At 43.9% G+C, this 13,214-nt stretch overlaps 1 protein-coding gene across 1 annotated transcript in view; it reads left to right on the top strand.

Moving 5' to 3' along the window:
* ST6GAL2 (ST6 beta-galactoside alpha-2,6-sialyltransferase 2) overlaps window positions 1-13,214 on the top strand; it is a 235,391-nt gene that overhangs the window by 139,458 nt on the left and 82,719 nt on the right. The gene's annotated exons all lie outside the window — the stretch shown is intronic.

The raw sequence follows: 13,214 nt of genomic DNA, 5'->3' as shown, positions 1-13,214 counted from the left end.
ACAGATGAACAGGGTTGTTGAAGGGGTTGTCCAGGACTTTTATATTGATGGCCTTTCCTTAGGTCATCAGTATCTGATAAATGGGGGTGCAACCGCCAGTGTCCCGCTGTTCTTTATGCCGGCTGTGGCGGGATGTCCTGAGCTGTAAGCTGTAATATATAGCTCCATCAATTGCATAGTGGTCGTGGCTGGGTACTGCACATTTGCCCTCTATGTATGCAGATTACATACTTGCAGTCACATGACCGCCCACACCAAGCGTGGTACCAGAGAATCCTCACAGCGCGCACTGCGCTCACTGTGAGGATTCAGAAGTTTGCGATCATGTAGAGAGTCTGCATCGCTGTGTTAGTTAGCTCTGATGAAATATTCATGTCAAAAATAGAATTAAAATAAAAAATATTGTTATTCTCACCTTCCGACGTCCAGCGCAGCATTCCCGCCTCTCTCCACACTCCGGTCCCAGTAATCCTTTGCGAGAATTACCGCGATGACGTCCGCTCTCGCGGGATCGCGAAGTCTCACCGTCATTTTTGCAAAGGATTACTGGGACGGGAGCGTGGAGAGAGGCTGGAAGACTGCGCGGGACGCCGGAAGGTGAGAATAACAATATTTTTTTTTTTTTAATAATTTACACCTGATCACTGGTCTCCCGCCTGTCACACGCAGCAATACGTGCTGGCCAGTGGGAGATCAGCGACGAAAAAAATGTCCAGAGGTATCTTTCAGCGATCAGCGATACCGGCAGGGGGGCCGGTCGCTGATCGCTGTCACACACAGCGATCTCGCTGGTGAGATCGCTGTTGTGTCACAAAAGTTGTGACTCAGCAGTGATCTCGCTAGCGAGATTGCTATGTGTGATGGGGCCTTAACAACTCTTAACTATTGACAACTAAATGAAGAATTTATTCAAACTCTAAATAGGTTTACATGGGCAGGATTTTTCCTTTTTGACTATTTTATTTTCATGATTATTGTGAAATACATCAAATTCTTAAGCATTTTTAGCAAAGTGATGACCACTAATATTTAGTTGTTTCAGGAAATCACTAACACTCAAAATTGTCGATGTGACCTAATGATTGGGTTTCGGTGGGTATGGTTAGCGGCCTTTGGCCTACTGTAGTTCTTGGAGATGTTGTTTACGTAGGACAATGCCATTAACTACTGTCATGATTTGATGTTTTGGCCTGTTGGGACTTTTCTCTAGAGAATGTTAATAGACAGAGGAGCTTCACTTTATCCCACTGCTAGTGGACTCTGGACACCCTGTATGCCACTCACTGCCATCATCCAATCATATTTCTGCTACTCAATAATTTGTAGCGGAATAGCAATGTTGAAATCTGATTGGATGCCACTTAACTGTCTGCTCTACATTTATGCCTGTGGCCTTTTGTTTTTATATTATTTTAGTGTCCTTCAACACAGAGGCCACTTAGATGTCTATGATGCCATAAATGTTAAAGCAAAATGCATTACAGTCAATCTGTAGTGAGCGGTGGCTGCCCTTCTCTTCCAAGTAATAGCCACTTTTAAACACAACACTTCATTTATATGTCAGAGGAAATCTTTTAGCTTTCTGCTAATCAAAACATCCATACAATATAATCCATTTTAGCATCCATCAGAAAAAAACTTTTCAGGTGGCAGTTATGGGAAAAAGCTTTGTGTGACAGTTTGCTGGCAGTCACACTCGCCCATCCTCTTAGGATTTGTCAACTGTCCAGATCTAATTGAGATGTATAAATTTCACTCCTGGGCCTGGAGGTCACCCAGTCTAGATCCAGGGATGTGCAGATCATACGTGACAGTTGACAGTTTAGTCTACTTACACTCTGCCAGCTCTTTTAATAAGGTTTTCAACTCCATAATCATTGCCTGAGCATGCCTCTGTGTCTACGCCTCATCTTCCTTTTTCCTTTGGATGCTGTTGATTTAGTAACCCTAGATAGCTCTGAAGTAACACACAACAGCTTAAATGTTCCAGATGCTGAGTACTTGAGTAAAGCCCCATAAAAGAGTGTTAATAATTATATATATACACTCACTAACCACTTTATTAGGTACACCATGCTAGTAACGGGTTGGACCCCCTTTTGCCTTCAGAACTGCCTCAATTCTTCGTGGCAGAGATTCAACAAGGTGCTGGAAGCATTCCTCAGAGATTTTGGACCATATTGACATGATGGCATCACACAGTTGGCGCAGATTTGTCGGCTGCACATCCCTGATGCGAATCTCCCGTTCCACCACATCCCAAAGATGCTCTATTGGATTGAGATCTGGTGACTGAGGAGGCCATTTGAGTACAGTGAACTCATTGTCATGTTCAAGAAACCAATCTGAGATGATTCGAGCTTTATGACATGGCGCATTATCCTGCTGAAAGTAGCCATCAGATGTTGGGTACATTGTGGTCATAAAGGGATGGACATGGTCAGCAACAATACTCAGGTAGGCTGTGGCGTTGCAACGATGCTCAATTGGTACCAAGGGGCCCAAAGAGTGCCAAGAAAAAATTCCCCACACCATGACACCACCACCACCAGCCTGAACCGTTGATACAAGGCTGGATGGATCCATGCTTTCATGTTGTTTACGCCAAATTCTGACCCTACCATCTGAATGTCGCAGCAGAAATCGAGACTCATCAGACCAGGCAACGTTTTTCCAATCTTCTACTGTCCAATTTCGATGAGCTTGTGCAAATTGTAGCCTCAGTTTCCTGTTCTTAGCTGAGAGGAGTGGTACCCAGTGTGGTCTTCTGCTGCTGTAGCCCATCTGCCTCAAAGTTCGACGCACTGTGCGTTCAGAGATGCTCTTCTGCCTACCTTGGTTGTAACGGGTGGCAATTTGAGTCACTGTTGCCTTTCTATCAGCTCGAACCAGTATGCCCATTCTCCTCTGACCTCTGGCATCAACAAGGCATTTCCGGCCACAGAACTGCCGCTCACTGGATTTTTTTTCTTTTTCGGACCATTCTCTGTAAACCCTAGAGATGGTTGTGCGTGAAAATCCCAGTAGATCAGCAGTTTCTGAAATACTCAGACCAGCCCTTCTGGCACCAACAATCATGCCACGTTCAAAGGCACTCAAATTACCTTTCTTCCCCATACTGATGCTCGGTTTGAACTGCAGGAGATTGTCTTGACCATGTCTACATGCCTAAATGCACTGAGTTGCCGCCATGTGATTGGCTGATTAGAAATTAAGTCTTAACACACAGTTGGACAGGTGTACCTAATAAAGTGGCCAGTGAGTGTATATACTAGATGGTGGCCCGATTCTAATGCATCGGGTATTCTAGAATATATATGCAGTTTATTTTTGAAGATTTAATAATAATGTAATAATGCACCCCCCAGTCCTGATATGCATGGTCGCCTCACCCCCCTTTCTTGGTATGCATGGTCCTCTCACACCCCAATCCTGGTATGTATACTCACCGTCACCCCCCTTTCCTGGTATGCATGGTCCCCTCACCCCCCCCAATCCTGGTATGCATGGTCCCCTCACCCCCCTTTCTGATATGCATGGTCCCCTCACCCCCCAATCCTGGTATGCATGGTCCTCTTACCCTCCTTTTGGGGTATGCATGGTCCCCTCACCCCCCAGTCCTGGTATGCATGGTCCTCTCGCCCCCCAATCCTGGTATGCATGGTCCCCTCACCCCCCTATCCTGGTATGCATGGTCCTCTTACCCCTCTTTCGGGGTATGCATGGTGCCCTCACCCCCCAATCCTGGTATGCATGGTATCCTCACCCCCTTTACTGGTATACATGGTCCCCTCACCCCCCTATCCTGGTATGCATGGTCCCCTCACCCCCCCTTTCCTGATATGCATGGTCCCCTCACCCCCCAATCCTGGTATGCATGGGCCTCTTACCCTCCTTTTGGGGTATGCATGGTCCCCTCACCCCCCCAGTCCTGGTATGCATGGTCCTCTCACCCCCCAATCCTGGTATGCATGGTCCCCTCACCCCCCTATCCTGGTATGCATGGTCGCCTCACCACCCTTTCCTGGTATGCATGGTCCCCTCACCCCCCTTTCTTGGTATGCATGGTCCGCTCACCCCCCTTTCGTGCTATGCATGGTCCCCTCACCCCCATATCCTGGTATGCATGGTCCCCTCACCCCCCTTTCTTGGTATGCATGGTCCCCTCATCCCCCAATCCTGGTATGCATGGTCCTAATGCTTTGCGGCTTAGACCGCTGATGACGTCGGTGTTCTTTCTCGCTCTCATGAGAGTGACATCGGTTTTCTTTCTCGCTCTCGCGAGAGTGACGTCATCAGCGGTCTAAGCCGCAAAGCATTACTGGGAGCACGAGGCCGGGCACGTGGAAAGAAGACAGGAGGCCGTCGGAACGTGAGAATAACTTTTTTTTTTTAATTTTAATTCTCTTTTTTACACATTAAGGCCTGCGCCTGCCGCTGATTGGTCGAGGCCTGGCGGCCGCGACCGATCAGCGGCAGGCGCAGCTTACCGTTACAAACAGCTGCGCCTGTCGCTGATTGGTTGCGGCCCAGTGGGGGCCTGGCGGCCGCGACCAATCAGCGGCCCGCTATTTCTGTTACAGACAGACACGATAAGGCGTATATATATATATATATATATATATATATATATATATATATATATATGTGTGTGTGTGTATTATGTATATTAGTGAGTATTTAGTCTATATAGTGCAGTTATACAGTTTTTTGGGTTATGACCCTGAATCTTTCTGGTTTAATAAGCAACATTGAAAGTGCTAACATACCATAAGGGTAAGTGCACACGTAGTTTTTCGGTTGTGCAGATTTTGTTGAAAAATCCGCAAGTAAATCCGAGGACAAAAGACCTGCGGTTTATCTGCGGATTAGCCTGCGGTTTTGCCCTGCGGTTTCACACCTCACAATGATAAGGTGTGAAACCGCAGCGGAAACCGCACAAAGAATTGACATGCTGCGGATTGTAAACCGCAGCATGTGCACAGCGTTTTTTTTTTCCATCTATATAAATGCCTTATCGTGTCTGTCTGTAACCAAAATCGCGGGCCGCTGATTGGTCGCGGCCGCCATGCCCCCGCCAGGCCGCAACCAATCAGCGACAGGCGCAGCTGTTTGTAACAGTAAGCTGCGCCTGCCGCTGATTGGATTGGGGGTGAGAGAACCATACATATCAGGATTGGGGGTGAGAGAACCATACATATCAGGATTGGGGGGTGCATTATTGCATTATTATTAAATCTTCAAAAATAAACTGCATATATATTCTAGAATACCCGATGCATTAGAATCGGGCCACCATCTAGTAGGAAATAAAGGTACTGTACAACGCAGCAGAATCTGCTGCGGACCCGCAGAGCCAAAACCGCTGCAGATCCGCAGAGAATCCGCAGCGTGTCCACATACCCTAATACACCAAAGCAAACAATTACAACGGCATAAAAATTATCAATGACATTTACAGCATAATAGGATGGTCCTATACCACCTTCCACCTAAAGTATGTAGCTGGATTTGGCTAATACTGGCATAAAGTTGTGTAAAAACATGTACAGAATATTATAGAATTTGTCCAGGCTTGGGGCTAATGTCTGCAGTGGTTTTATATGTCGGCAGACTTGTGAATCCTCACAGTGTGCACTATCAGGATTCTCCAGTGTCGGGAGCGGGCGGTCATGTAACCGCAAGTATGTGATTTGCATACTTCTGGCCACTTTCAGAGTAGACATTTCTGGCCTCGCTCACTTCAGTTGTGTTCAGCGAAGCCACGCACATAACTGCATAAAGCGGCTGCCCGCTCCGGAGAATCCTGACAGTGCACACTGCACACGCAGTGAGGACTCACAAATCTGCAGTGACATAGAGTGACAGCAGACTTGAATCCCAAGCATTGACAACCCCTGTTATTAAAACTATCTAATAGTGTAACCATAACAGGATTTTGGACGTCAGACTTGTTGAAGTGTGTGCTGGAGTAAAGTGCGACAAGTTTATTAACAGGAATGTGATCCTTAATGAATTTGGCTCATATTTCAAGTTCCATGCTCCACGGTGAGAAATGTATTACAGTCTGGAGCTTGGGTGGCATAAATTATGATGAATTTATCGGGGAGCTTGGCCACATTCTGTCCCAATTGAGCCCTGACCAGTTTTCAGAGCATTGGGGGAGCTTCCCGGAGCTGGCATAAAGACTCTAAAAGTCGCAAAATTTTCATGCAACTCTATGCAGTTTTTTGGGAGGAAAATACTGCTTGATGAATCAATGTCTTTGTGCGTTGCAAAAGATTCCAGATAAAGCCCAGACCTTCTTTTGACTTTATTTTGAGCTGTGTTTTGTCCCAGACCACAATTTTCATTATTAGGCCGGGACGACACGAGTATATGTCATGGCTAAAACAGCGGATATAATTCTGCCCTCTGTGAATTAAGCTGCAGTGTGCATGATCGACCACCATGCTATTCACCTTCATGGGACTGTTGGTACGGCTGTTTCTGTCAGTCCTATAGAAGTGAATAGAGCGGCATCCATTCACCCAAGAGATTTGGGGACCCTTATTCACTGGATCAGTGGGGATCCCAACAGTCAGATCTTAGTGATTATTTACCTTATAGCCTGCCGTGTGGCGATAAATGCATTTAGCCAGAAACGCTTTTAATCATAATCTGTAGGTTTTTTTTCAGATAATTCTCATTTAATATCATGAATGAAACTATTAAATTTTTATTTGCAGACCTGTTTTTCCTTTTCATCTACTCCGCCTGCTGTCCGTATATCTACAACATTTTTTTTAATGTGACCTTTACAATATAAAACTACCAGAGTTGTTTCCAACCTCATTTTGGTGTTAACATCGTGTAACAAATTAAAGGTAAAAAGCTTTTTGCTCCAGAAAGCATTTCTGCCTGATGTGAGCTTGGAGAATAATAAAAGCACAATGGCATGGGTGGTAAGAGAAAGGGTCGAGTAACAGTACAGCTGTTTGCCTGGAGTTCAGCAGCTGTAATATATTTTCATCATCAGGTTTTATATGACGGGAAGCGATCCAATAAATGTAGAGAAATCAGCAGGTGGCAAGGGTTATTCAGGGGCTACGCTAATAGACAAAAGAGCAAAGGAAAATAAATGCCTGTGTTCCGGCTGGAATTGTGTAAATATCCCAAAATAACACTTTTACTTCCGAGGTTCCACAATACAGATGAATATGTGCCAAAATCGATCATCATCATTTTACTATAAACCTCTCCCTCGGACCACCGGCTCTTTCTCACAACCGTCATTGCCGGGAGATAATAACTACAACCAAAAGAAACACAGACTTACTCATCTTATCGTCATGACGTTATTTGTTTGTATGAACAAATGACACTTCAAAGTAGACTAGTCAAATATTAATGGCTTGTACTTCTACATATTGTATGTTTGTATTAACAGTTTGGAGTATGCCTCCTGGGGACCACATCCAATAACATACGGAAAGGTTTACTCCTTCTTAAGAGATTGACCTGTTGTTTCAATTAAGTTTTTATGTTAAACATAGTTTTAAAATAAAATATTGGTGATTTTAGTGATGTGGATTTTTTTTCCATTTTTTTCATTGTTTAAATTTTACCACGGTTTTCACACTAGCCACTGAGGCTGTGTCCCTTCTTGTAGACATCACGTCTCAGCAATTATCTCATTATTATTATATGCAGGATTACAATGGAAGGTATCACCAATGTGGATCCACCATTCACAATATCCATTCCCAATAGGTGATGGTCACAGCTCACATCCTCCCCTTCCGTAAACAATGACCTCTGCACAGATCACCGGGCATCCCTTAGAATACTCTCCTCTAGACTCTGGGTTTGCCAGCTTTATTTTTAATTTTTTTCTGGACAGCTTATTAAAAAATTACAGACGGATAATATTTTTTCGGACAAATTGGAAAACCATAATAAACATGTGACCCATGTCTACAGCCCATAATTCTGATATGGAGATATCGGGTGGATTCACCATAAACTGTAAAATGAGGATAGTTATGGTAAAATTAATCTGTATTCGTTTTGTAAACTTCAAAAAAAATCACTGACCCCTGAATTTTTTTTACAGATGGCAAAAAATGCCTTATTTTTGCAGACTGTCCTGGAACTTCTGGATGGTTGGTAACCCTGCTCTAAAGTCAGCTCCGGTTATCTATGGTCCATGTGGCTTCTAAAAAGCATACAGTATCACAGAGTGTTGTTGACTGAGTGGAGGAGCAGATCAAAAAAGATGTTAACATAGTCATTCACAGAAAAAAAATCTACATTCAGAAAGTAAAAACTAGCATATGTATCAAAATTCATTTTAAACTAGTAAAAACAATTTTAGTGGTATATTTCCTAACTTATTATCCCCAACTTACATAGGTACAGGTGCTTCTCACAAAATTAGAATATTGTCACGGGGCAGTAGGGGGAAAACAGGAGATGTGGAACCTGGGCCCCTGAACTGCCCCTAAGGCTAAGGGGGTGCCCTGACTTTCCTTAACTTGGGGGTACACTTGATGGTAGTGAGGCCCAAGTCCCCGACCTGTCCCTATCTCCTGTTAAGCCCTGAGCTAAACCCCCAACCCCCCTCCCCAGGAGGTGAGACAGGGAATAAAGTGAACTGCACCGCAAACCAAAGGAAAGATAAAACAGACACCACGGGGTTAAAGCAACTGAAAAACAAAACTTAGCTTTGTCTGCTGCCAATGCTCCAAGCAGCAGAGTAAGGCACCTGATCAGCATCCAGGAGCAACACCACTGCTCCAGAAAAGCTGAACCCCTTCTGCACCAGGTAGCTCCAATCTTCACCAAGGTTGGTTAGCAAATGACTATTATGACTAACAGTGATCTGCAGCACCAGGTGGCCTTATAAAGGGAAGTGGGAGTAGTCACCACCTGCTGACTAACTAAATATGTAGTAAAACTAGCGGCCACCGGGGGGGTAACCCAGCAGCCGACCAACTACAGTTGTAGTAACACCAGCGGCCACCAGGGGCACAAATTGACATTAACCCCCGATGGCCTGAAAGGGAAAAAGTTTATAAAAGAGAATCCAGAATCTGACAGATCCAAAAATGGAATGTGAAAAATATCATCAAAAAAGTTAATTTGTTTCAGTTTTTCAATGCAAAAAGTGAAACGCATATATTATATAGAGTCATCACAAACAGAGTGATCTATTTCAAGTGTTTATTTCTGTTAATGTTGAGAATTAAGTTTAACAGCTATTGAAAACCCAAAAGTCAATATCTCAGTAAATTAGAATAATTTATAACACCAGCTTGAAAAATGATTTTAAAATCTGAAATGTTGGCCTACTGAAATGTACCGTATATACTCGTGTATAAGCCAAGATTTTCAGCCCATTTTTTGGGGCTGAAAGTCCCCCTTTCGGCTTATACACGAGTCATATACCGGGGGGGATCGGTGGGGGAGGGGGAGTGGGGTTGTCAGAAATCATACTCACCCTCTGCAGCCCCCCTGCTTGTTCCATGTTCTCGGCGCTGCTCTTCCTTCCTGCTTCAGCGGTTACGTGGTACCGCTCATTAAACTCATGAATATGCGCATATTTAATGAGCGGTACCACATGACCGCTGAAGGAGGAAGAGAGCAGCAGCGCGCTGAGAACATGGAACAAGCAGTTTCCTGCGCTGCAGAGACAAGCGCCAGGACCGGGTGAGTATTAATGGGGGGGGTCGCTCTGCTGTCTTGTGTCCTCTGCAGTGACATTCAGGTCAGAGGGCGCGATTGCGCCCTCTGCCTGCACAGTCACTGCAGAGCCCGCAACGCTGATGAGCAGCGGGCAGTGACGGAGGTGAGTATACAGTTTTTTTTTTTTTGTAACAGAGGCAGCGGCAGCAGCAATATGATGAGGCCACTCACTGTACAGCAAAACTGGGGACACTCACTGTGCAGCAAAACTGGGGCCACTCACTGTGCAGATAACTGGGGCCACTCACTGCCCAGATAACTGGGGCCACTCACTGCGCAGATAACTGGGGCCACTCACTGTGCAGCATAACTGGGGCCACTTACTGTGCAGCATAACTGGGGCCACTCACTGTGCAGCATAACTGGGGCCACTCACTGTGCAGCATAACTGGGGCCACTCACTGTGCAGCATACCTGGGGCCACTCACTGTGCAGCATACCTGGGGCCACACACTGTGCAGATAACTGGGGCCACTCACTGTGCAGGATAACTGGGGCCACTCACTGTGCAGCATAACTGGGGCCACTTACTGTGCAGCATAACTGGGGCCACTCACTGTGCAGCATAACTGGGGCCACTCACTGTGCAGCATTATCTGGGGCCACTCACTGTGCAGCAAAACTGGGGCCACTCACTGTGCAGCATTATCTGGGGCCACTCACTGTGCACCCTCAGCTTATACGCGAGTCAAGTTTTCCCAGTTTTTTGTGACAAAATTATGGGGGGTCGGCTTATACACGGGTCGGCTTATACACAAGTATATACAGTATGTTCAGTAAATGTACTCAATACTTGGTCGGGGCTCCTTTTGGATCAATTACTGCATCAATGCGGCGTGGCATGGAGACGATCAGCCTGTGGCACTGCTGAGGTGTTCTGGAAGCCCAGGTTGCTTTGATAGCAGCCTTCAGCTCGTATGTATTGTTGGGTCTGGTGTCTCTCATCTTCCTCTTGACAATACCCCATAGATTCTCTATGGGGTTAAAGTCTGGCAAGTTTGCTGGCCAATCAAGTACAGTGATACTGTTGTTTTTAAACCAGGTATTGGTACTTTTGGCAGTATGGACAGGTGCCAAGTCCTGCTGGGGAATTAAATTTCCATCTCCAAAAATGTTGTCGGCAGAGGGAAGCATGAAATGCTCTAAAATTTCCTGGTACATGGCTGCGTTGACTATGGTCTTATAAAACACAGTGGACCTACACCAGCAGATGACATGGCTCCCCAAACCATCACTGATTGTGTAAACTTCACACTAGACCTCAAGCAGCTTGGATTGTGTGCCTCTCCACTCTTCCTCCATACTCTGGGACCTTGATTTTCAAATGAAATACAAAATTTACTTTCATCTAAAAACAACACCTTGGACCACTGAGCAACAGTCCAGTTCTTTTTCTCCTTGGCCCAGGTAAGATGCTTCTGGCATTTTCTATTGGTCATGAGTGGCTTGACACAAGGAATGCGACACTTGTAACCCATGTCCTGGATATGTCTGTGTGTCGTGGCTCTTGAAGCAATGACTCCAGCAGCAGTCCACTCCTTGTGAATCTACCTCATTTTTGAATGGCTTTTTCTTAACAATCCTTTGAAGGCTGCGGTTATCCCGATTGCTTGTGCACTTTTTCTACCACACCTTTTTTTACCACACTTTCCTCCATTAGTATGCTTGGATACAGGACTCTGTAAACAGCCAGCTTCTTTAGCAATGACCGTTTGTGGCTTACCCTACTTGTGGAGTGTGTCAATAACTGCCTTCTGAACATCTGTCAAGTCAGCAGTCTTCCTCATGATTGTGGAGCATACTGAAACAGACTAAGGGACCTTTTTTAAACAGTTAGGAAGCCTTTACAGGTGTTTTTTGTTAATAATTCTAATTTACTGAGATAATGACTTTGGGGTTTCCATTGGCTGTGAGCCATAATCATCAACATTAACAGAAATAAACACTTGAAATAGATCACTCTGTATGTTATGACTCTATATAATATATGAGTTTCACTTTTTGTATAGAAGAACTGAAATAAATTAACTTTTTGATGATATTCTAAATTTATGAAAAGCACCTGTATGTTTAATTAGAGTTTGCAAATTTTCAAATGTACTTTATTGTTTTAAATATAACATATGTTTTATTGTTTACGTCTCATTGACAAAAGGGTACTTACATTTTCCTTCTGAGCTTGTAAGCACTGCACCAAGACTGTCCAGAAGGTCTGGAGCATGTAGTTACTGTAGCTTCTAATCCTCACCACCTCTCTCCAGCACAACCATGCTTCCTACGCTATAGAGGCAAGGCCGCCACGTATTGTACCATTGAGCGCGTATGTTAGGCCAGAGGAGCGCCAGTGCTGTTAGTCTGAGCTGTCATTCAAGCTGATGCTTGAGAAGTCGAGAAAAACATTTAAGTACTTAGAAAGTGGATGTAAAAAGTAAAAGGCAGTAAATGGTTAAGCAGCACTCTTAAAACCCATAATTAGTAGCTTCATAAATAAAATATACATTTTCTTCCAGTTGACCTAGTTCAGATGTTTCAATATCACTTATTATAAAATATATACGGTACCTACTGTGCATCCTTTTTATTTTATATCCATAGTAAAGAGCTCTTCCTTTTCCAAGATTAATAGCTAGAAATACAAACCAAGGAGATACAGTGACAGTGGATATTGCCTTCCAAAACAATTCTAAAAAGTGACATCAACTTATAGCATTGTAATTTCTATGCTAACAAAAATATACTGTATACATTATTAATGATATTGGTTAATTAGTAAGCCGGACATTCTGGGGAAATATTTACTGTACATCTGCTAGTTCCTTTCATTGCTGATTGAAACAAATGAAAGTCAGTTGTCAGAATTTCTTACGGACTGAGACTATGGTCATCCGAGAGAATTGGTTCAATCACCCTCTGATCAGAGATTGAGCATAGTGTGCTCTAATTTTCATGAATGAACAATGTCTCCATCTTCTCCATTCTTTGAGGCCACGGAAATTGAACAGAACCCAGATGTCATCCGATCGCAGTCCGATGTTTCCTATGTACTTATTGACTGATGTGGCTGAGTGCAATATGAAGATCAGATCAAACTCGAGCATGCAGCTATTTTTTTTCCTCTGACAATGTCTGTTCGAGGAAAAAAAAATCGAATGTATGCACAACCTCATAGCATAAAATTAGTCTAAGTTTTGTCGGATGTTTTGTCAGATCACACTTGGACTGAAAACACGTTTGTCTGCACTTGCCCTTAGGCTTAACAATTTCCTATCTATCTCTATTAATAGAAATCAAAATCCTTATATAAAAACTTATATAAATCAAATGTATCAATGGAATCTAATGCTAATCAGTAGATTTAAAATTTCATAGAAGGAAAGAATCCATAATGATTTATATGATCATTTTGTGACTTGGCTACCTTCACTGCTTAGTAGGATATCTGAAAGATATCCGTTATGTAATATGGTTGTCTTCCTCTGTATCGTGTC

The sequence above is a fragment of the Dendrobates tinctorius genome, unplaced genomic scaffold (genome assembly GCF_039654945.1).
Source record: "Dendrobates tinctorius isolate UK_male_01 unplaced genomic scaffold, ASM3965494v1 ptg000117l, whole genome shotgun sequence".
NCBI classification, from domain to species: Eukaryota; Metazoa; Chordata; class Amphibia; order Anura; family Dendrobatidae; genus Dendrobates; species Dendrobates tinctorius.
The sequence above is the reverse complement of the archived record's forward strand: the minus strand, read 5'-3'. Positions and strand labels throughout refer to the sequence as shown.